This window comes from Callithrix jacchus, chromosome 15 (genome assembly GCF_049354715.1).
Source record: "Callithrix jacchus isolate 240 chromosome 15, calJac240_pri, whole genome shotgun sequence".
Lineage (NCBI taxonomy): Eukaryota > Metazoa > Chordata > Mammalia > Primates > Cebidae > Callithrix > Callithrix jacchus.
The window spans coordinates 17331431-17356613 of record NC_133516.1 but is presented as its reverse complement, the minus strand read 5'-3'; the positions used below and the strand labels follow the sequence as shown (position 1 = coordinate 17356613).

At 41.3% G+C, this 25183-nt stretch overlaps 1 protein-coding gene across 25 annotated transcripts in view; it reads right to left on the bottom strand.

Annotated features, from left to right (window-relative positions):
- LPP (LIM domain containing preferred translocation partner in lipoma) overlaps positions 1-25183 on the bottom strand; it is a 745086-nt gene that overhangs the window by 516564 nt on the left and 203339 nt on the right. The window lies entirely within an intron of this gene.

The window sequence follows — 25183 nt, the reverse complement described above, 5'->3', positions numbered from 1 at the left end:
AAGGGGAACTTCCTCTCCTCTATTTCTTTTTTTTTTTTCCTAACTATTATAAACTCAACTAAGAATCAATTTTCTGTAATGCAGCAAAACAATGAGAAGACATCAGGCATGGTGCTAACAACGGAATGAGAACTAACGCTGTCTCCGTGTAACTGAAAGACTCTGCAGCACGGGTCAGTATTTGTCTCAAGGTCTCAGCTTTCTCACACTCATGGGAGGTAAACATATGGCACGCTTTCACGTCTCATGATTCTCTGATTTGGGCAGTGGCTCATTGTTACCTCTGAAGGCAATTCCAAGGTGGAGTTACACTAGCAAATGACAAAATAGGAGTTTCCAGCACTCATTCTGTCTCAGAAACATCTAAACAAATAGCCACACACCAAAATACCTTCCTATACATTAAGGAATTCAGGTGAGGGAGTGCAACACCCAGGTGGAGCACAGAACTAAGAAATGATGCATTGAGGAAGGCAGGAAGGACAGTTAAATATGACCTGCACAACCGCCTGTGCACCGCTGAGATAACCTCCAGGTGAGAGAGAGTGCTTTTCACCACGGAGCCCAGCACCAGACTCCTCCCTAAAGCAAAATCAGCGTCTCAAAGAGACACTTGCGCTCCCATGTTCACTGCTGCATTATTCACAATACCCAAGACATGGAATCGAACTAAATGTCCATCAGTTGAAGAGTGAATAAATAAAATGTGGTATATAACCACATGGAACATTATTCAGCCTTAACAAAAAAAGGAAATCCTGTCATTAATGAGAAGATGGGTGAATCTGGAGGAAATTTTGCTAAAGGAAATAAGCCAGACACAGAATATACTGTGTGATCTCCTGAGATGTGCAATCTGAAAACGTCAAACACATGGAAGCAGAGTAGAATGATGGTTACCAGGACCAGAGGATGAAGAGACCTTGGTTCTTGGTCAAAGGATACGAAGATTTGGTGATACAAAATGAATGATTCTGGAGATGTAATACACAGTGTGGTGGCTACAGTTAATACTGTATTGTCTACTTGAAATTTGCTAATAGGGTAAATCTTAAATGTTCTCACCACATACACAGGTGAGAGGTGATGCTTATATTAATTAGCTTGATTATGGTAATTATTTCATAATGTAATGTACATCAAAATATGCTCTATACCTTAACAATATATAACTTTTGTCAATTGTATCTTGAAAAAACTAGAAACAGATTTTTAATAAAAACAAAATTAACAATAACATTCAACAGAGAAGAAAAAAGAAATGAAAGAAAGAGGAAGGAAGGGAGGGAAGGAGAGAGAGGGAGGGAGGGAGGGAGGGAGGGAGGGAGGGAGGGAGGGAGGGAGGGAGGGAGGGAAAGAACATTACCAAGATGTTTTCTGCAATGGCAGCAAATCAGGAACCAGCGTTCCCTGTGCCTGAATTCCGATCTCAAAGAGACTGCTGCTCGAATAACTCTACCTATGGCAGGTATGTGTTCTAAGGTCTAGGCTAAAACTCCAGTCTCGTGATTCTACAATCATGACATGTAATGCTTGGCCAGCAATATGGACACTATGGTTCCTCATTAAGTCACTTGCTAAAAGTGACAATAAACTTAAAATCAGCTTGACATAGCAGAGAGCAGAGGCAGGACAGACGCAGCGTGGAAAAGCATTCACCACACACCTCAGGGTTGCTGGTGGCATCCCCTCTTGTCATAATGACCTTCTACAGGAAAAGTCTTTAAATATACAGCTCTATTGCCCAGAATATAATGCATTCCAGGAAATACTCTCTCGCTGAAACCTACCTAGATTTATTTTTAATGGCAGAGGACAAGAGTGGTTTTAATATTAGTTTCTAGGAAAAGGAAGAGATAAAGAGAGAAAAGTGAGATTTAGAAATCACCACACACACACACACACACACACACACACACACAAAGCCAGGTCAGGTGCAGCAGCACACGCCTGTAATCCCAGCACTTCGGGAGGCCGAGGTGGGCAAATCACAAGGTCAGGAGATGGAGACCATCCTGCCAGCATGGTGAAACCCCATCTCTACTAAAAATACAAATATTAGCTGGGCGCGGTGGCACATGTCTATAATCCCAGCTACTCAGGAGGCTGAGGCAGGAGAACTGCTTGAACCAGGAGGTTGCTGTCAGCTGGGATAGTGCCACTGCGCTCCAGCCTGGTGACAGAGCAAGACACTCTGCCTCCAAAAAAAAAAAAAAAAAAAAAGACAAAGCACTTCTATTGCCTTAAAACTCATCTGAGAGAGAGGGAAAAATATAAATAAATAAGGAAGACTCGGTAGCCCTTTATTTTCCCTGTGATTAGTGCTCTAAAGAGAACTCTATTAAAGAGAATTCCTGTTCTTTTTGCCTCTCCTTCAGACAAAAGAAGAGAGCTCCCTTTGAAAATTCATGAGAAATGACTCCAGGGCTTGCTCCTCTGTTTATTTTATGTACACGACACAGAGACTACAAAAGCCTTACTCACTTACCTACTGGTGCTGGAACTTGGGTCCCACCTACAATAACAGGCCTCCAAATGATCTGAATCGTGGCCATAGGGTGGCAGGAAACAAACATGAAAAATAAAATGAAACATGCAGCTCCAACACTCCCCTCGGCTTGGGAGAAAGTGTTTCCCCTTTTCTGCCAGGTCAAATCCAAATTCTAACGGGCGTGCAGGTTCCAGATCAAATCCCTCCGCCTCCAGAAAGTCTTTGTTTTCTCGGTACTTAACTCCAATCTCAGCTAAAACTAACGTCTCTCTCCTCTAAATACTACAAATTCCTCAACTCTACCTCTGAGTGTTTTTGCATGTCTATCTCCAATGAAAGTTTTCTGTATTAATTTTCACCAGTCCCATTCTCCCAAACTGTAGAGGCTGTATCTGGTTTAATTCAACAACTATGAAGATAAAATTTGCCTACAAAAATGAATTAAGGCAGGTATATAAACAAGTATCATACAAGAAAGACGCTATTAAAGACAGTAAGACAGGGATAGATAAAAGATTCCAGGACAGAAGTTAAGCAAGTCTGTGTCAGATATGAAACAAAGACCTACAAACACAATATAACATATTGCCTAAGAAAAATGGAGATAGCTAACATGAACTGAGCATAAACAATGAGTCAGGCAGGGTCTTAAACATTTTTTGGTAATAACTCTGAATGCCCAAAGTAACCCTTGAGGTAGGCACTGTCATTAGCTTCATTAGGTAGGAGGACGATGAGGCAGATGAACTGCAGAGAGTCCATGTAACTTGCCTAAGCAAATGGCATTGCTTTCAAACCTCGACCAAGACAGCCCAGCTAATGTGCTTGACCACAGTTCTGCAGAGGACTACCAACCTCCTGCCCAAAGAAACAAGGGCACGGTACTTTCTAGAGCTCAGCTGAAGTAGGGCATTTGCAAAGAAACTAAAGATGTAAACGGCCCATGCACTTAGGAAAAAGTAAAGGTAAACTCATGCTCAAAGGATCTGAGCTGCCTTTATGGAAATATGAAACTCCTAAAGTTTTAGAGGGAAAGACTGAAGCTACTAATCTGGCTGCAGCCTTTTCTAATTTAACTGACTTCCTCAAATTGGAACTTACTCTTTGCTGAGAGCAGTGAGGCTGAACTTGTAGTTGTACTGTATTTTTTTTGTGAGAGACAGAAGTGTGATTCTTACCTTGACTGTGAGCATTAGAAATGCTGATGCTACCCTCATGTTGAATCCACGTGCATTTTCCTTCCAGAAAAGGCTAAAGGCCTTTTAGCAAAAAAATACCAGGTGTGAAAATCAACCTTTCTTGTGGCCGGTCTTAATGGCACTTAATTCTCAGATGAGGGATTCTGTAGTAAACAACCACTTGATTCTGTGCACAACATTTTTAATTTCACGCCCTGCTAATCACACAGCTGTTAAATTTCCCTTCCCATCAGTTGTAAAGAAATAATAATAAATAGATAATCATTGTAATAATACTTTAAAAAACCGTTGGGCCTCAAACAAAATTGGGGCCCTAATGAATTTTCCCATCTGGAATTAATAATGTAGTGCATGGTGAAATTGTCTGGATTTAGTTGATGTGAACTTACATTACATTGTTTTAAAGTATCAACATGTAAGGCTCTGAACATCAAAAGCTTCTGACAGGCTGGCCACGGAACGTGGTTTCCACTGCATCCTTAGACAAACACGACAGCTGACACTGCATTCCAACGGATTTTAACAACTTATTTTCTTCCACTGTGACCTCAGCCACAACAGGCACTATACACATAGAGGTGCTGACCAGACATGGAATTGCGGACTTGATGATTCAGAGCCTGAAGAAGAGAAAACCGGTGTGCTCATATTGTAAACACGTCAATCTAATCAATACGGGGAAATAAAAAGAGGCTATCTCTAATGCTGCAAATAAAAATGAAAGCTCAGGAGTAAAGGATGGAGGGCGACGTAAGAGTATTAGGAACAAGAGAAAGAGGAAGTCCAAAGGAGCACGGCAGTCAGAGTGAGGCAGCGGTGCAGGAGGGAGAGGCTAATGGCCAGGAAAGAAAATTCCAGAAGGAAAGTGGCAGAAAGGATATCCAATAAAGAAAAAGACAAAGGCACAAAAGGCAGTAAAATAAGCATAGTCAGATGGATCAGGGCATCAGCACAGGATTTTCAAAGGAGATATTCTCATATTTCTATGTATCTCTTTTCCCATAACCTCAGCTATAAATACTTTAAGAAATGCCTAGCATATTTAACACACTGTCCCTTTATCTGGCATGTTTCTACCCTAAACTTCATTTGCGGACATCCTTTTAGTCTTCAAAAGGAATGTTCAAATACCACCTCCTTCAGGAAGTCCCTCCTTCATATTCATGCCCACAGAAACCCTCCTTCAGGTTCCCACAGCCGGCTATCTGTACCTCTCCTTTGTCACACTGCACATCTTGCTTGGTGCAAGAGCTAGCTATTTATGTGTTTATGTCCTCTATAGCGTAGTGAACTCTGGGAGGAAAGGAAATACATTTAGCCATATTTTTATTCCTTGGTAGCAGACCTAGGCTTTGCAGAGTAAGCACTTGAGGAATAGACATATTTTCTTAAGAATACCTAGAGGGGCCAGGCACAGTGGCTCACACCTGTAATCCAACATTTTGAGAGGCCAAGGTGGACAGATCACTTGAGGTCAGGAGTTTGAGACCAGCCTGGCCAACATGGTGAAACCCTGTCTCTACCGAAAATACAAAAATTAGCCTGGTGTGGTGGTGGGCACCTGTAATCCCAGCTACTTGGGAGGCTGAGGCAGGAGAATCACTTGAACCCAGGAGGTGGAGGTTGCAGTGAGCTAAGATTGTGGCACTGCACTCCAACCTGGACAACAGAGTGAGACTCCGTCAAAAAAAAAAGAAAAGAAAAGAAAGAGGAGAGGAAAGGAGAAGAAAGGAGAGGTGAGGGGAAGGGAGGTGAGGGGAAGGGAGGAAAGGGGAAGGGAAGGGAGGGGAGGGGAGGGGAGAAGAGGGGAGTGGGGGAGGGGAGGGGAGGGGAGGGGAGGGGAGGGGAGGGGAGGGGAGGGGAGGGGAGGGGAGGGGAGGGGAGGGGAGGGGAGGGGAGGGGAGGGGAGGAGAGGAGAGGAGAGGAGAGGAGAGGAGAGGAGAGGAGAGGAGAGGAGAGGAGAGGAGAGGAGGAGAGAGAAGAAGGAAGGAAGGAAGAAAGGAAGGAAGAAAGGAAGGAAGGAAGGAAGGAAGGAAGGAAGGAAGGAAGGAAGGAAGGAAGGAAGGAAGGAAGGAAGGACGGACAGACGGAAGGAAACCTAGAGGATGTGCCCTTTTTAGGTATTTTTGTGACAATAAAAACATAATTTTAAAGATTTACAAATTTAACCATAATACTATGCCCCCTATAAATGGCAATCACTACTACTATTTCATGGCTCTTTCCAAGTGTACATAAGAAGTTCAGAATATGAAAGTAATATTCAAAATCTTTATCACAGTTTGTCTGAAGAAAATTATAGTATAAATACAACATTATTCCTCAACCTAAGCACACAACTATTGATATGAAAATCATTTCCTGAAACCTGTAAGAGCTTTCCTAAAATCCCCATATCGCATCAGCTCCACCCACCATTCCATATTTCATTAAAAACAAACAGCATTTCTTTGATGCCTCATCTTTAATGATAAAGCAAATGAGTCAACTGAACAGAAACAAGGAAAACATCAACAACAATTTCCTACTAGTACCACTGTATTTGCATAGCACTTTATATACCTGCTGTCTCAGTTGATCTTTTTCATGAGCTTCTGCAGTACAAGGAAATGGAATAATCACTTTAGAGACAAGGAAACTCAAGTCCGTAAGACGCGATTTGTCCAAGAACACACAGCTAATAAGATGTGATTCAGGATTAGAGGTTTTTCATCTAGATGTTTGTTCATTTATGCAAAGCTGTCTCCCTGACCTAATAAAAGTGTTTACCAGGCATAAGAAGTAGATGATGGAGACTCTAAGACTCACATAATTAAAAAGTTGTCGAATTCAGGCCGGTGTGGTGGCTCATGCCTGTAATCCCAGCACATTGCAAGGCCTTCAGTGGGAGCATCACTTGGGTCCTGGAGTTCAAGATCAGCCTGGGCAACAGGGCAAGACCCCATCTCCACAAAAAGAAAAAAAAGTTATATAATTCAGACAGGGCATCATATGGATTTCATGAGAAGAAATAGAGAGGAGGGTGGGAGAAAGAAGGAAGGAAGGGAAGAAGTGAAGGAGAGGAAAGAGAGGAGGAGGCAATGAAGAAAGGAAAGACTTTGGACTAAGATACCCAGTTAAATATCCTGGAAAACAGAGGTCTTGAACTATGCTTTAAAGAAGTACTAATAGACACGAGACCACAGAATGACAGTTTCAGCATCATCTGGGATTGTAACACAAATTTTCCCACGCCCTCTCTGGCTTATTAACCCATAACTTCCAAGGGTGGGATTCCTAATCCCAACACATGCCGGGTTTAAAAAGTGTTCCTTCAAAGTTCAGGTAGGACCTGGGCAAATAGCAAGAAGGTAACAGACGTGTACCAGGACGGGGAAAAGTGACACCAAAAATAAGGAAGCCTAGAATCCAGAAAACTAGAACCCATCAAAATATGTCAAGCAAAGAAGGTCTAGAATAATGGGCTGAAAAAGAGATCTTGTGAGGGACTGGGTCTAAAAAGCTATCATAAAGTCATATGTTATGGTGGAGATGGCTGGAACATGGGCAGAACAGTGCAACATAAGCATGTGAACTCCAGAGTAACCCAGATCAAGTTTTAGGTCTTAAGGGGAGAAAGATGTATCAACCTAAAGAACAAGAGTATCCTCAGGCAATTTGAGACAAGAGTTAGGAGAACTCATTTACAGCCTGGAGAAAGATGAGTTCACGAAACAGTCAAATAGGGAGAGGAACAAGGGAAAAGCTCAAGTTGTAAAATAACACAATCTATTCAGTACCAGTGAGGCACTCTGAATTCACTGTCCTCACGTACAGATGAAGAGATGAATAATCTGACTCCCTTGGGTAGTTGAAGTGATCAACTAAGGGAATTTGACATGAAAATTCTTTTTTTTTTTAATTGCATCTTAGGTTTGGGGGTACATGTGAAGAACATGCAAGATTGTTGCATAGGTACACACGTGGCAGTGTAGTTTGCTGCCTTCCTCCTCATCATTTATATCTGGCATTTCCCCCCATGTTATCCCTCCCCAACTCCCCACCCCCCACTGTCCCTCCCCTATTATCCCCCACAGACCCCAGTGTGTGATGCTCCCCTCCCTGTGTCAATGTGGTCTCATTGTTCAACACCCACCTATGAGTGAGAACATGCGGTGTTTGATTTTCTGTTCTTGTGTCAGTTTGCTGAGAACGATGGTTTCCAGGTTCATCCATGTCCCTACAAAGGACATGAACCCATCATTTTTTATGGCTGCATAGTATTCCATGGGGTATATGTGCCACATTTTGCCTGTCCAGTCTATCATTGATGGGCATTTGGGTTGGTTCCAAGTCTTTGCTATTGTAAACAGTGACATGAAAATTCCACCGACCTGCACAGCATGGAATAACACTCTTTACAGTCCACTTACTGCCTCTCTTTCCCTTTCAGGTCAATGCAGGGTGAAAGAATGAAAAATATTGAGTTGTCTCTGCAGCTAGCAGGTCAGCTGCTGACTTTAACCGTGTTTTCTCCTGTATGTTCTCAGGGCAGCCAGCTAGAGTTCTTGTGGTTGGCAACTCTCACCAGTAGGCACTTTCTATTTCAAGAGCTGAGACTCCTTCACTTCCTGCTTCTCACTTTTACCTGGTCAGAAGGACTGCTGCTCCTCAAGCGTTTTACCTCGGATGCAGCTTGCTTTCTAGCTGACACATAACCATTTCTACAGACAAATATACTCTAACTTCTTTCAGAATGAGACTACTGGCCAGCCTTACAATGGACCAAGTTTTACTCTGAGATGACCTGTATTTAGCAGAGGCACAACTTGTTGGAAATTTTATACACATTAGTCCAGCTGGTGGCTGGAAGAGGCCTTCTGAATTGTGTCTTGTAAGGGATGTTAACAGTGGTTGCTCAAAGTAAAACAACAAACCGGGTCTACGATCAAAGAAAGCAAGATGATTGCTGTCCCACAGGACTTCCTCAAAGACTGGGCATCTTAATGTACACTGTCAGCACCTGAGAGAGCACCAGAGGATGGCACTGTCCAGACTTGTGTGGCCACTCTTTCTGGATTGGTGTGTCCTTGGACTAGTCTTTGTGGACAATGCATCAAAACATACTAGGTTAAAGCAGGATAAAAGTAAGGCAGGGTTTTGCCCAAGGTTGACCTCCAGAGAGACTGTGAAGAGATGCTTCTATGACGTTTTCATCTCCCCACTCAAATCCCGTCCCAGGGATTCCCCTCCTTCCACCACAGGCCCACTGCACGTCCCAATTCTCAGTGCACGCTATTTTGGAAAGAATCTGAAAGCATTCAGTTGGCACCTCTTCCATTGTTTATTCTGTTTACTTGGAAAGCATCTCCCTTTACTATAATTCTACTCATTCAAGGCCAAGTCACTCCCCCCATAAAGCCTTCTTTGACCCCTGCACTTCACCTCGGTGAAAAAAAGAACCATCTTTTTTTCGAAACTTTCGAACTTTCTCTGCAAGTTTCTTCTTTAACTTACAGTTGTTTGTATATTGTCTCGCCTTCACTAGTCGGTATACCCTTCCCTAATACTTTCATACCTAAACTCAGCCTCACAACATACAGCAAAGTAGAACAGGCAGTTATAATCACAGTGTGGAGACAATGTAGCTTTGCAGTTAAGAGAGAAGCAGCTGGAAGCAGGCTACCTGAGTTCGAATCCTGTCTTTAGCTATTATTATTATGTAACCTTGGGCAAATTATGTAACATCTCTGGTTCACAATCTTTCATCTGTGAAATGGTGATGATAACAGTACCTGCCTTAGAGGCTGGTTGAAAGGAATGAGTGAAGTAATGATCAGAATGCTACTTACTTTTTTTTTTTTTTTTTTGAGACGGAGTTTCACTGTTGTTACCCAGACTGGAGTGCAATGGCACCATCTCGGCTCACCACGACCTCCACCTTCTGGGTTCAAGCAATACTCCTACCTCAGCCTCCTGAGTAGCTGGGACTACAGGAGCGCACCACCATGCCCAGCTAATTTTTGTATTTTTTAGTAGAGACAGGGTTTCACCTTGTTGACCAGGATGGTCTTGATCTCTTGACCTTGTGATCCACCCATCTTGGCCTCCCAAAGGCTGGGATTATATGCGTGAGCCACTGCGCCCGGCCCAGAATGCCACCTAAATCAATAGGCATTTAGTAGAAGTCCCAGAGAATCTAGAAGTGGCCATGTCAGAATTTTTCAGATTTATGTCATTTCTATCCTTCAGTATGTTATCTTTCAAATTTGCTCATCCATTCATAATATTTATTGAGCTCATAAATTAGCCAGGTGTGACTCCAGGCAACTGAAAAACAAGACAGACAAGGCCCTGAATTCCAGATCCTTCCACACTCTAGCAAGGAGAAAAAGGAGGCAGAAGGGGTTTGATGCAAAAGTTAAATAAATAGAAAAGATAGCAAACATGCTGTTTTTTTTTTGTTGTTGTTGTTTATTCTCATGTCATACCCTCCAGCCAAATGATTTATTATACTATTCTATTTTGGCCAAAACTATACTCAGAATACTTTCTGTTTTATTTACAACTATATTTTTAGAGCTCAACATTTGTTTAGAATGCTTGCCTCATCTCACCAATTTCTTCAGAGAACAAACAAGGAATCACTCTGGAGTTTTGTAAAAGTATCTTGTACATGGATTTTGGATGACTCCTCCCCAACCCCGGGCCTAAACCTAGGTGCTTCCCCCAAGTGACTGACATGTAACTTAAAAAAAAAAGAATATTCTTGACTCGGCAGGCAACTGCTGTTTCTGGACTCACAGAGTCTCTAAGAGATGTGTTACTAGAGGAGCATTTTATTGCGAGAAAGAGTTCAGTATCATTCATAAAACTATAGACTTAACCACTCTCTCCCTTCTGGATTTCAGCTATTAAAAGAGTTCAATCTAATCCCATAGCTTGATTCCTGAGGAACGTTGGAAATGATGTTTCACTATCTAGTGAAATAGCCATTCGCCTTCTTTCCTGTCTTTGGAGAGGTTTTCTATCCATGAAAAATGCTTTCTTCAATTTGATTTTTTTTTATCTTCACACATAAAGGCTTTTTGTTAGAGTCACTCACTCTTGCCCCTTAATCATTTTTGTCCTTCTTACAGTCTCTACCTTGGTTTGTAACTCACACTTTTTATTTTCCTGCTCCACCATGTTTGGAGACACATAAAGATATGCCATGTAAAGAGAATCATGGTGGTGGTTGCATGTGTATGGAGAAGAGGGGAGAGACTTGAGCATGGAAAGCAATAAAATACAAAGTTCAAGTTGGGGGCATCCACCCTCCTCCCCAGAGTGGTTGAAACCCTTTGCCTTAAGAAGTCAAATTTATACCCATGACGAGAAGCAGTTGAAATTCCAGCCAAAGCTTTTAGACTTCCCTTCGTCTGTATTCACTCTAAATAATGGTATTTGTCAACCTGAAAATCTAGAAAGTGGAAAGTTTATTAAAACTAAAACAATGCAAAGATTAAAATCAGAAACAAATGAGGTTTCATTTAATAGATCTTATCTCAAATGGAAGTATAGAGAATTCTTTTCCACTGAAAGAATGTCCATAGTGGCCAGGTTAGCCAAGATCTATTGCCACAGTCGCCCTCTGAATGCTTGTCGGAAAAAGCCACTGACTCTAGATCACCTAAGACAGTGACACCAACAGGTGGGCAGGTTAACCAGGAGAACCTTTACTTAAATGAAACAGTTTCTAAAACTCTAAATTTTAACAAACCAGTAGCAGAACTGCTTGGTTTGAAGGGCCCAGCGTCCTCACTGCCCACCTCACACTCCATCATTGGAGCTTCATTTCTACCTAGAACCCTCGAGCTTCTTAAAGCATAAGTTTAAAAATTCCCTGATATAATCTAATTTAACCCTTAAAAATTCTTCAGAAGACACTGAGGCGCAGAGATTAAGTGTGATCCACAAACTAGTGAGTAGCATGGCCAAAAGTCCTCCCGAAAGAAACCATGTTGCCTTTTTCCAAATATATAGTATTTATTCCCTAAGACTCTGCCCTTTTAGAAGGAAAAAGAAGTTGGGATAATCAATGTGCCGAGAAAAATTCAAAAATGTGTCTAAGTTCAATGAATGGGCACTAGCAAATGAGGACATCTAATATTTTGGGAAACTCAGCTTGGAGAAACAAAAAAATCCGTACTGTAAGTTAAAGTTTCATTTGATGATTCTACAGGGAAAACAGCAAAATTACAGTAGAGAAAAATTTTTAGCTACTATCCATAAATGTGGCAAGCACAAAATCAAACCACTCTAAAATAATGTAAAATCCATTCAGTTTTAAGTACAGCAAAACACAGCAGCCTTTGTGTGAGGTGTGGGAGACACGTAACTCAAATGTGCTCCTTGGGTTAGTAACTTAAGCTAGGAATTCACGAAAAAAGTGTGAGGAGCCTAAAAGAGAGAGTGTTGAGCAAAAGACATTGTGAGACACATTGATAGAATAGTCATATGATTAACAAACTGTCACATCAAACTTTTCTACAACGTGGGAACACTTTGACACTTCATATTTTTAAGACTGACATTTTGATTCATTACTGTAAATAGCACTTTGGGTTAAATATTGTGACAAGGAACAGATCACATATATGTACATATATACGCACTCTATATATTACTTGTGTATATTTTTTCTAGCTCTGTAACATTTTATAATATATGAAACCTTTTCCTACATTGACAGTTTGAGCCAGTCTGTAAACAGGCTATTTCACTCTTAAAGTACCCATGTCTATGACAAGTAGGCAGATGGACTTTCCTCATTTCTTGGAGTCTATAAAGCAGAAGGATTTCAAGAGTAATGGAATGACTTCTAAAGAGATTCTGAAAACTCCCGGCAAGTGATTTTACCAGGGCATTTCACCTTACTACACCTGAGTTCACAAAATCATTATGACGAACACACATAAAACATCTCTTCCGTCTTCAGGATGCTCCCAGGCTACTGGAAGAAACAGACAGACACATCCAAAATTCTAGAACAAAGCAGACAGATTTGATTTGAGGAAGGTACAAAGTGATGCTTTTATTTCCTTTTTTCTTTCTCTTTCTCTCTCTCTCTCTGTGTGTGTGTGTGTGTGTGTGTGTGTGCGCGCGCGCGTGTGCGCGCGCGCTGATTAATGTTCCTAGGGACATTGTTCACCATAAACTGATTCAATTAAATTAAGCAAAAAGGAGTATCAATGGAGCTAAAGAAATTTAGAAAGTTTACAAGACTGTTCATGTTCTTAACACGAAATTTCTTCTGAAAGAAAGCATAAAGATAGTGTGTGGTTTCCATCTAACCTCAAATAATATAATTGTCTAGTTTCATTCTACCTGAGACTGTAAAAGAAAAGATAAAATGTCCATTTCTCCCCACTAAAAACCCAAGTGTCAATATCAACTTTTCTTTGGTAATTCAAAAATTATTATATGCTTTGAAAATATAGAAAACTTAATTTTTAAAGCCATAAAACAGACACACATACAAAGTAGAGATATAGACTGACATACATCTTTGTCTTATGTATTCAACTTTCTCTCTGGACATTATGCATTATTATTCAACTTCTCCTCCTCCTTAAAAGCCCGGAAAGGTACAAGAAAGAAACATGAAACCTACATTTAACATGATGTAACATTCACTACAGATCAGCTTTGTCTCCATACTAAAATTTAAATCAAGCAATGGTGTTCTTCCTGAGAATATACACTAAAAAAAAGACTACTTGACATTTGTGGGTTTTTTTTTTTTTTTTGCAGAAAGAATGCAAAATGTTATCAACAAAACTCATCTAAATCCTATAAAAGTTAGGAAAGTATGATGAATATCATCTAATGAATATGGCAAATATAGAGAAAAACCTACAGAACTTCAGTATCAAACAAAATCTGGGTTTTGGATGTAGCACTCAAAAATTTCTGCATCCTTCTTTTGAAACCAAAAAGAAACACACACACACACACACACACACACACACACAAACACAGTGGTCTAGTTTTTTTCTTAGCTAAATTAGTCAATTCATTTAGGGCAGAGTGCCTTTTTCTTTATATTACATTATGTACCTAACTGTGTTAAAAGTTAAAGGAGTCTTACAAACTAGTTCAAGGCTTATTTCAAATTAAGGAAATTGAAGAAGGCAGAAATGCAGTGTTTTCCTTTAGGCTGAAAATCAAAAAGCCAAAGTGTTGACCAAAGTATACCACCATTTAAACCTGAGACCCCGTAACTGTTTTCCCAAACTCTCCAGGAGGTAGATTGCAACACAGAAAGACTGAGGACTCCTCAGGAAAGGCTGAACCACCGTCTGTGAAATAAGACCTCTTCGGTATGGAGTGGGGGCAATTAAAAGTAATATTACAATATTTGGAAACAGAAGATCTAAATGCAAATCAAATCTCCCATCACTTGCTCCTAGAGGTAAATTTGAGCAGTCACTTGACTTTTGTTTCTTCATTGTAAAATGAGGATAATAGTAGACAGTGTATTGGGTCTATGAAAAATAATCACACATAAGATTCTTAACAGAAGCTAATTTGATGAGAACATTGCTCCACAAAGTCATTAATTGCCAATTTTCGGCAGAAATTAATAAACATTTTTTAGAGGTCATTTGAATCCAACTAAGTTCAACTCAACAAAAAGTTACTGATGCTCATCCTGTGTTTAGATCTCTGCCAGGTGCCTGATTAAAAGGTAGGGCAAGAATATAAAGTAGAAGGGAGGAAGGCCTATTTAAGTCACAATTTCTGCTCCCAAAGACCCTGTAATCTTGTGGCAGAGACCACATTTCACATATAAACTATTGGAAAATATTTGATGTTATAAAGTACTCAAAAAAAAAAAAGCCTAATACTGACAATTAATCACTCTTTTGGAAGGTTTAGGTGAGGTCTTACATAAGGTCAGAAAAGGGTTCAGAGCAATAAAAAACATGACATTATTTTTCTTTCCCCAGTACCTTTAAGCACTCACTTCTCAAGGAACCTATCTGTGGAATCTGATAGAAAAGTTCTCCCCTAGAAAAGTTTCGGTGGATGGACATTGCTGAGTGGCACCTCGGCCATTTACTCTGGATATCTTACTTCCCCTCGCTTTCCCACGCCTGCCTCTGTACTGAGATAGTCTCTATTTCTTCACCTTATCTGCCCACTCCTAGACACAGCAGTCTCAGCCCATCCCTCCAAAGCTTTCGGGGCTGAAGAGAGCACTCAGGGCACAGCTGGAATATCATAAAGCAGGGAAACAAGACCTGAGCTCCTGTCCCAGCCTTCTCTCAGCCCATCCCTCCAAAGCTTTTGGGGCTGAAGAGAGCACTCAGGGCACAGCTGGAATATCATAAAGCAGGGAAACAAGACCTGAGCTCCTGTCCCAGCCTTCTCTCAGCCCATCCCTCCAAAGCTTTCGGGGCTGAAGAGAGCACTCAGGGCACAGCTGGAATATCATAAAGCAGGGAAACAAGACCTGAGCTCCTGTCCCAGCCTTCTCTCAGCCCATCCCTCCAAAGCTTTTGGGGCTGAAGAGAGCACTCAGGGCACAGCTGGAATATCATAAAGCAGGGAAACAAGACCTGAGCTCCTGTCCCAGCCTTCTCTCTGTGCACGCCGTGGCCTTAAGCAAGTCAGCTCTGCACAATGCACCTCACTTTCCTTACACATCAGATAAGAGTGTGGGATATTCACAAGCCCTTCTTGCTCCTGAACACCCAATGTCTGTGCAGGATCTATAGTTTCCAACAATTCCCAAGTGGCAGCTGGGGGCTCACCAGCCACACAGCTCCCGAAGAGGCACTAACGTGACCACATCAACAGTTTCTATTGTGGGGAAGGTCAGTGACTCCTTCAGAAAATAGCTGATCTAAACAGAGCCCAAGGAGTGTCATGGCAGCACGGCTCACAAACTGCCAAAGGTGGGGAGGAGAAGCAGCCAATATGCGTGTGCAGCTGCCACATTTCAGAACTGCACTCAAACCTCGTTAATATCATCTTGCTTAATACCGAGTCCCATAGATCATAAGCTATTTTTACTGTGTATTTAACATATTGATGTATCGTCTTCCCTGCCAGAATTTTCACAGTCCAGTACAGAAGACTCTGCCCTCAGCAAGCCTCAAGACCTGAGGCCACCCAAGGTTAACTGAGGAGAAGGAGGCAGGGGGAGCAAAAGTAACAGAAGGAAAATGATGATGGGGGAGAAAATAATATGCATTGAAGTCAAGACTAGCCAGGGAAGAGGCAGGAGGAAAATGCAATAAGTGCAAGTAAAGGCCAATGCTACAGACTCTCCAGAATGAGGCACCCAAGTTGCAACTCACCAAAGACTCAGATATCTGTGTGGAAAGGAAAGTGGAAGGGCTCAGTCTTCTGTTACACTCAGGTGACCACAGGTCCCCCTGACCAAAATGCCAATTTTGATCACAGCTTCTGTGTATTTTCACAGTCTCTACGATCCATATTTAGAAGAGTCATGCATGGTACTCTGCAGAGCCCTACGCCTGTGTTCTAGGAGGAAAGCATCTATCCACTACAGAGTGCCTTTCAGAGCTTACAGGAACAGGCTTCTGCTAAATGTCCTGTTTAGAAACAATCTGACTCCCTCATGGAAGAATGGGAATTCTAGCATTTGATGACTGACCAAGCTAAAGGATGTGAAAACACCTGTCACAAGGCCTGTCACATAACAAACTTGCAATGAATGTCTACTTCTTTCCATGTGTTTAATACAGCAGCACCACCACCACCTGTACCACCTTTATTCTTAGTGGTCTTCATAGAAAGAAGGACTCCAGACAAAGTCTCTTGAGTCCTAAGAAGAGACTCAGGTGCCAACCATCTCTCTAATACCTGGTGAGATGTGGGCATGATTTGCAGACCTGCCACTAACTATGCAGGTATATTTAAGTCATTTATTCCCTGGGGTGGGGGAGCTGGACTATACAGCTTTGAACATCCTTTCCAGTTTGGAAAATTTTTAAGCCTCTACGTCTCATATCCATCTCAGAAACAAGCAATTAGCAGAGAGAAAAAACTGTGAAGAACACAGTCTGTGCTTCTCTACAGAGCACTACGTCTAGGGCTCTTTACCAGAGACTACAGGGAACTCAGACAAGCAGAAAGTAATTCTTAAATTCAAAGCTCTGATAATATGTATGAGGGATGAGATGGGGTGGAAACATGAAAATATGACAATACGAAAGAAAGTTTACTTATAAAACAAAGTCCATCGCTAAGACTGAATTTTAGAGCCAAGGAGCAGTCAGGGAAGACTAGCGTGGGAGAAGTCTCTACTAAAAATACAAAATTAGCTGGGTGTGGTGGCGCATGCCTACAATCCCAGCTTCTTGGGAGGCTGAGGCAGAATTGCTTGAACCCAGGAGGCGGAAGTTGCAGTGAGCAAGATGGCTCCATTGCACTGCAGCCTGGGCAACAAGAGCAAAACTCTATCAAAAAAAGAAAGGGAGGGGAGGGGAGGAGAAAGGAGGGAAGGGGAAAGGAGGGGAGGGGAGAGGAGGGGCAGTTTTCCAAATTCTGTCTCTTTCAAAGTATAATTATTGAGCTTATACATCCCACCAAGTCTTGATTGGCCCTGAAAGAAACTCACCTCCAGTGGCCCTGAATGAAACTCACCTCTACAGTCCTGCCAGCTCCCTCCTTCAATTTCTTAGCAAGCTACCTTGCTTGTGGGTGTTGAGTAAATGATTTCTAGCCATGTTGGTCTAAGAGCCACAGTTCATGGACACTCAGCCAAGAATCTTCTAAAACATGCCCTGTTACCTCTGACAAGCCTAGAAGTGTGCAATCCCCAGAGCAGGCAAAATAGTTTCGGCCACCTCCAAATCCATTAAGCTTTTAACTAGACGAGCTGAATGTACAGCAAAGGAAAAGAGGCATAAAGAAAAGAAGAGGAAGAGCAAAGGGCATGGATTGCAAATTGAATGAACAGCCATGCTTGTGAGCTTAGGAGCACTGGTATTATGATTCCAATTTTACAAGTAAGAAATTTGCAGTGCGGCGATTCAACAGCTGGCCAAGGGCCTAACACAGTCCCTGGTGGAGCAAACAGGTCTCAGTTCTGCCGCCTTTCAGGCTACTGCTTTTACCACTGTGGTAAAAGGTTGTATAGACAGAGTCTCAATGCCTGCCATCAGTGCAGCAGGCCCATTCAATCTACTCCAGAGGATAAGAGGCATCTGGAAAGAAAGAGCCACAGAACCAGTAATGTCTGAGTGAAAGCATGGCAAAAAGATTGATGAGACAGCACTGTGTAACTCCAGAGGCAACCGAAGGCACATGGCAAATGGGAACCTTTAAAAATCCCTTTAAACACACAAGGACTCAGATGCCAGCACACATCGTGATGGCCCCAGCCAGACAGCAAAGGCATATTGGCACCATTGTAATTTGTCCATTCACCAATATGCTTCCCAAAAAGCACCCATATGCTTTCTTTTAGTGTCCAGATGCTTTTTAGCAAGGAAACCAAAATATTTCATTAGTTTTGAGTAATTAATAATTACTTATTTCACAATAGTCACCCTCATTAAAAAACAAAAATAACTGATTAAGCTGCAGGAGCCTGGCTTTCAACTCAGGCTTTTTAAATTTAAAAAAAAAAAAAATCTTCCCCTCTAGGAATTGAGTAATAGAGTAAAGCAGCCAGTGTGGAAATATTCACAAAGCACTACAGGGAATGAAGAGTTATCACCCACAGCCCAGCATTCCTCTTGACTGAGACATCATGGTTTAATGAAAAGAACATGGACTCTGGATCAGAAAGACTTAGAATCCAATCCCAGTTTGACCCCTTCTGAATAGTACTTCTGAGGAACTGATGGGTGTTAAAAAGATAAAGACTGCTGGTTTCCTTCAGTCCAGTCTTCCATTATTCCCAGGGATTGACTTCACAAGATCCTCCCCCAGCTGGCCCCCACTATCTCAAGGCATAGTACAGCATGCCCCAAGAATGCTGGCAGCGTACCAGTCATTGTCAGCATGTCATGGCAATAGCCTTGAAATAGGTCAAGGGCCTAAATGAATGTTTCTCAAACACTAATGAGCACATGAACTACCTGGGGACCTTGTTAAAATACAGACTCTGATTCAGAAGGTCGAGAATATGATCTGAGATTTGCATTTCTAACAAGCTCCCAGGTAATGTTGATGCTTCTGGTCCTCAGACCAGACTTTGAGAAGCAAGAGCCTTACAAGCGTCAAGATGAAGTTAGGAAATAGAATCTTTCAAGGCAGAACATTTGCGCCTGTTTCATTGGGCTTTGATAAGGATTATTAATCAGATGAGTAATAATATCTCTGTATATTGAACAGCATACTGCTATTTCATTTACCCTCACAATATTCCTGTTAAAAGGGTATGGTGTGGGCCAGGCACAGGGGATCACACCTGTAATGCCAGCACTTTGGGAGGCTGAGGCAGGTGGAACACCTAGGGTCAGGAATTCAAGACCAGGCTGGCCAAAATGGTAAACCTCCTCTCTACTAAAAATACAAAAAAAAAAAAAAAAAAATTAGCCGAGTGTGGTGGCAGGTGCCTGTAATCCTAGATAGTGCAGAAGCTGAGGCAGGAGAATCACTTGAATCCAGGAGGCGGAAATTGCAGTGAGCTAAGGTCACACCATTGCACTCCAGCCTGGGCAACACGAGTGAGACTCCATCTAAAAATAAATAAATAAAAATAAAAAAGGAAATAAAAAGGGTATGGTTTCTATTTTATAGACAACAAACCTGAGACCCAAGTAAATTATGTACCTTATCCAAGGCCACACAACTAATCATGCAGACCTTCAAATACAGGGTTATCTGCCTGTCAAGACTATCAGTATGTGTATATGCCAAAGGAAAGGTGGGAAATACAAATAGATCTACTGTAGACTGCCGGTAGAAAGCCTAGTTCTTGTTTTGCCATAGTTCTCAGGGAGCAGTGAACCTGCTACGTAAATTTTAGTAAGTCTTGCCCCTTTCTAGACGCCCCATTTCTGCATCTGCAAGGTGAAGGTATTGCCGCTGACAAACTCCGAGGCCTCTTCCATCGCTGACACTGGCTTTCACTCTTCTGGCCCCTACACACACTCACAGTGGGTCATCGAGCACTAAGTTTTAGCTTCACACATGTGGCAGCCATTACAGCTTGGCAGGATCCAAATTCTAGCTGCTCACATCTGCATTTGTGCTGATCTGTGCATGGTCAGAAGTTATCTCTGTTAAAAGTCTCATGCTCAATATAACAGGGGAGGAAAAAAATGAAGCAGATGCCCCAAAGCACCAGAATTCCAATGCAGTTGAAACCTCAGCATGATCAGGGCGCTATGACCCTAACTACTCTTTGTCTCATAATCTCACTCGCCAAATAAAGATATTGAGAGCACTAACCTGACAGAAAGAAGTTTGAAGAACAAGAAAAACACTGAGATATGTATAATGTGTTTCGTATGATTTTCTAACATTTTTTAATTCTACCGTAAGGAGCCAGATAAACATGTAGTTAATGGATTATTATATAAAGTGATTCATAATATGTGATCTTGTCCCTCCCTGAACTCCCAGAGTACACATTCTCTGTATTCCTCTGGGGCCCATCTACCATTTTCTACCAGAAATGTCCATGATTTATGAACTTGTATCATTGCTCCTATTTGTTTTCAACGTTATCTCTGGAGGCATTCGCATATTTTGGAGTAAATATGGATTTAAAGCAAGACTTTGTATTTATTAGCTGTAAAACTTTGGGCAAAATTATTCAACCTCTCTGAGCACCTACAAATGGGAAAAACAATTTTCTATTTCATAGGATTATATACAATAATGTATTGAGATGTCTAGCATTTAGCATATTCTGGATTAAAACTGCATTTGAGTGCATGAATGAATGAATGAATGAAGTAGACTAAGAGTTTCAATATTAAAATATCACTTAATAGTTTGAGACACATACACGCCAAGAGTCATGCTACGAAATGAGCCTAACACTCAGAATACAACAAAAGGTGATCTATGGGGAAAATCCAACAGCAAAAGGAAATGTATGTCACTCAAATGTCAACTCATACTTCCCATATAGAAAAAACTTTTGCTTAACTCATGGATGACCTTCAGAGAGCATCTACAAACCTCCTAAACTTGTCGATACCATTTTCTGAAGTTCCGCATATTCCAACTATTTCAAAAATTCATCTGAGTTTCTGTAAATTCCATAATCCTCATGTCTGCCCCAAACACAGGCTCATGTGTATGCACATGCGCACACAAATATACACATGCATACACCAAGAACTACTACTTTGGGCCATGCACAATGGCTCAAACCTGTAATCCCAGCACTTTGGGAGGCCAAGGCAGGAGGACTCCTAAGATCAGGAGTTCAAGACCAGCCTAATTTGGTGAAAACCCGTTTCAACAACAACAACAACAAAAATGCAAAACCTAGCCAGGCATGGTGTCGTGCACTTGTAGTCCCAGCTACGTGGGAGGCTGAGACAGGAGAATTGCTTGAACTCGGGAGGTACAGGTTGCAGTGAACTGAGATTGTGCCACTGCACTCCAGACTGGGCGACAGAGCAAGACTCAGTCTCAAAAATAGAGAACTACTACTTTAGGTAGGTCCCTGGACAGAATGGGACGTCAAATAAAAAAGAAGAAGTAAATTTAATAAAACAAGGCTGAACGCTGCAAGTATGAGTAGTAGAACTTACAATGATGACCATCTCAAATCAGAAAAACAGGCTCTGAATTCAAGACGTGGCTTGGCTGCAAATTCCCTATGGGTCCTTGGGCAAATCTGAAATTCATGAAAATTGGAGTTGTGGTTCATGTGACATCACCTATGCCACCCTCCTCCTCCCATCTCACAGATGGAGAAAGTGCAGCTCAGAAAAAAGGCATTCACTAAACTCATAGCAAATTAATTAGAGCCAGGATTTGAACCTCAGACTTAGCAATGATTTCTACTCTTTGAACTTCAGTACTAGGAGGATCAAGGTAAGTGCTTAGGTCCAGTGGTCTCTAAGTTATCTTCTATCAGATGGACAACAATTACTACACTCTTCTCACTCTTCTCCAGACCTGGAAGTCCCCATGTACATAGGAGTTTCATTTTGGCAATGATTATACTAGCTGTTTCCCAGTTCTAGCCCACTCCCACAAGAATAAGGCAGAAGGGCCTGAAATAAGAGAGAAGGGTCTGAAAGAGTGAGAGAAGCTGCTATTAATACTGTGTAGCGCAGCAACAGGGAATTGCAGGCCTTGAACTAGACTTCATTGCATTGGCTAGGATTTTTCTGCCCTCTTGCTTATTAAATCCCTCATCTGTCTTCTCTCTTTTTTTTTTTTTTTTTTCTGAGACAGAGTTTTTGGTCTTGTTACCCAGGCTGGAGTGCAATGGCGCGATCTTGGCTCACCACAACCTCCTCCTCTTGGGTTCAGGCAATACTCCTGCCTCAGTCTCCTGAATAGCTGGGATTACAGGCACGCGCCACCATGCCCAGCTAATTTTTTGTATTTTTAGTAGAGACGGGGTTTCACCATGTTGACCAGGATGGTCTCGATCTCTTGACCTGGTGATCCACCCGCCTCGGCCTCCCAAAGTGCTGGGATTACAGGCTTGAGCCACCGCGCCCGGCCTGTCTTCTCTTTTTTAATGTTCCCCCACTATGTGCAGTAAACAGCCAGCTAGGAGCTCACTCTCAGATTCCTATAATTCACTGGTTCAGAAAAGGGCAGGAGGCGGGTGGAGGAGAGTGATGATGTCAGTGTCAAATAAGCTCTTACAGGAAGAACTGCAAGGGAATCCACAGTCTTTTAATAAACATGAGAGCAGAAGCCAGCCGGAACCCTCTGTGCCACATCTTCATGAAATTAATAAAGATACCTGGAGTCCATCTGAGTTTTAAGGACATCTCACGTCCTTAAATGCTAAAAATGAAATTGGTTTTCCCTAGAGGATAGGGGAGTTTTAAAAACTCAAAAGAGAAAGGACAGTTTATAGAAGATTTCTCTACTTAAAGAAAGATACAACTAGGGAGTCAGAAGAATTCTAGTCCAAGATCAGTCAACAACACTTAAGACTAATCAGATTCCCTCCCAGTCACCAGAATTTCCATCTCTGAAATGAAAGAATTTGGTTAGATTACGTCACAAAGTCCCCTGTGGCTTTGACATTCTGATCTCCCTTTACAGATCCAATGATTTGCTCTGGAATAATCAAATAATGAAAGAAGCATCCACTTCCTCCTAACAGTCTCAATAGGGGGATGTTTACCAGATACTCTAATATGACCCAGATCAGGGAACAATGTCACAGAGTAAAGGAACATGGGGGAAGATGGCTTTTCTTCCCTAATGAGGAATTGCAAGTTGCTGGGGTAAGGGACTACCAGTGTATAAATGCCCATTCTTATAGTATACAGAATACAAGTCATTAACTGCATTTCTGGTACATAAAAGAAGCAAAAGCTAAGGAAAAGAATAACTGTATTCCCACGGTGGCTGTGTAGTAGAGTCACAGGACTGTCCTGAGATTTTGGAAACATGGTACCAGGAGAGAAAAGCAACTGGCTAGATAGTAAAATTATATATAAGAGAACATTTAACCAGAAGTAATGCCATAATCAACTGGTGCAACTAGGAAAGGTAACTTGCCCAGGTGACACAGCCAGTTGACATTACAGCTGGCATTAGAATAGGATTCTCAGGGCTTCTGGTGCACATAACACACAACATATTGCTTTGCTCCCAAAAACTATGTGATTCTATCCAGGTTACTACAGAAATAATTTCACTTATACCACTGCCTCTACCTCCACTTCAAAAAACAGTAACTGATTAATTTTATTTAAGGCAGACTAGGACTGTTTCCACCGAATTATAATAAACAATTTACTCTGGCAATATAGACAAGCCCATGAGATTTAATTGGGTATCATTCATCCTTGCTAATGAATCACCCTGTGGAAACAGGAATAATCAACCGTCTACAAGAGGCCAGAAGCCTGTTCTCCTTCAAGTACAGATTTTGCCTATTAAAGAACATTAGGCATCAGCTCGAAATAGTCAACAGGGTATACTGTTTCAGATTCCATGGAGTGCAGCTTTAAATAGATTTGGTTTGGAAATGGGACAGAGAACACACCGCAGTCAGTGGATCAACGTTGAGAGCAGAGAAAAACAATGATTACGCTCATTAAGTGGGTACCTGTCGACACATTTACTGTCAAGTCTTGTTATTATTTATTGAAACTGTTATTCTTTCTTCATGACTGCCACTGATACCAACTATTGCCACAAGATTATTTTAAATTTCTACAGCATGCCCTCAGAATAGTTATTTCTCCACCTCCCAAAGGTTACTTGAGAGGTTTCTATCATTCCCTTTCCACCATCCCCACCTCTGAAATATAACGAAAACAGAAAGAGAGAAAATTCATCTTTCTTGAGAGTAATCTTTTTTTTTAACCTTTTAAGGCTTGCTTAAAACTCCTCTTTATAGTTTCAAGATGGGTTTCAGTGGGAACAGAGTTAACTACTTTTCAAAGCTTATTCGATTAATATTTAGCATCAGAGGGAAGGTTAGTGTGATAATTGCAGTTTCTAAATGAACAAGTTAGATCTCTGCCTCACAGAGCCATCAAAAACTATGATAGTAGGTATCTACATTACATTCTTTCCTGATATACGTATCCATAAAAATAAAACATTAGGGAGAAGTTTTTGCAGGGTTATTTTGTGGACTAGGAAAGAAATAAAAGATGCACAAGAGCCATTCTTACATTGTTTGCTACTACATATTTTAAAAACAGTGTTCTCTGTTCCTGTGTTAGTTTGCTGAGAATGATGGCTTCCAAACAACTCTCACTCATAAGTGGGAGTTAAACAATGACAACACATGAACACAGAGAGGGGAACATCACACATAGGGGCTGGTCAGGGGATTGGGGGACAAGGGGAGGAAGAGTATTAGGACAAATATCCAATGCATGTGGGCCTTAAAACCTAGATGATGGGTTGATGGGCACAGCAAACCACCAAGGCACATGTACACCTATGTAACAAACCTGCATATTCTGCACATGTATCACAGAACTTAAAGTAAAATTAAAAATTAATAAATTAAAAATAAAAAGAAAACTTGCTGGGTAAACTAGCTTATACTCCACCTGAAAAAAATAAATAATTAATTAATAAAATAATAACAATGATCTTTTTTTTTTTGTAAGAATGAGAAGAAAATCGAAATAACAAGTGGCTGCTATATCGGACTTAATTATAGAGATTTCATATTCCATACATAACCTGCCTTGTTTGCACATGTGTTCTTATTTTATATATATGATAATAGCTTCCAAATTCATGTAAACCCAACATCTTAATTTCCTCTCGATTCTAAATTTTCTGATTCCTACAAATAACAGGGCAATACCCACCGACTCTATTTTTCTCAAAGGTCTGTGTGACTAAAGCCATGGTTGCA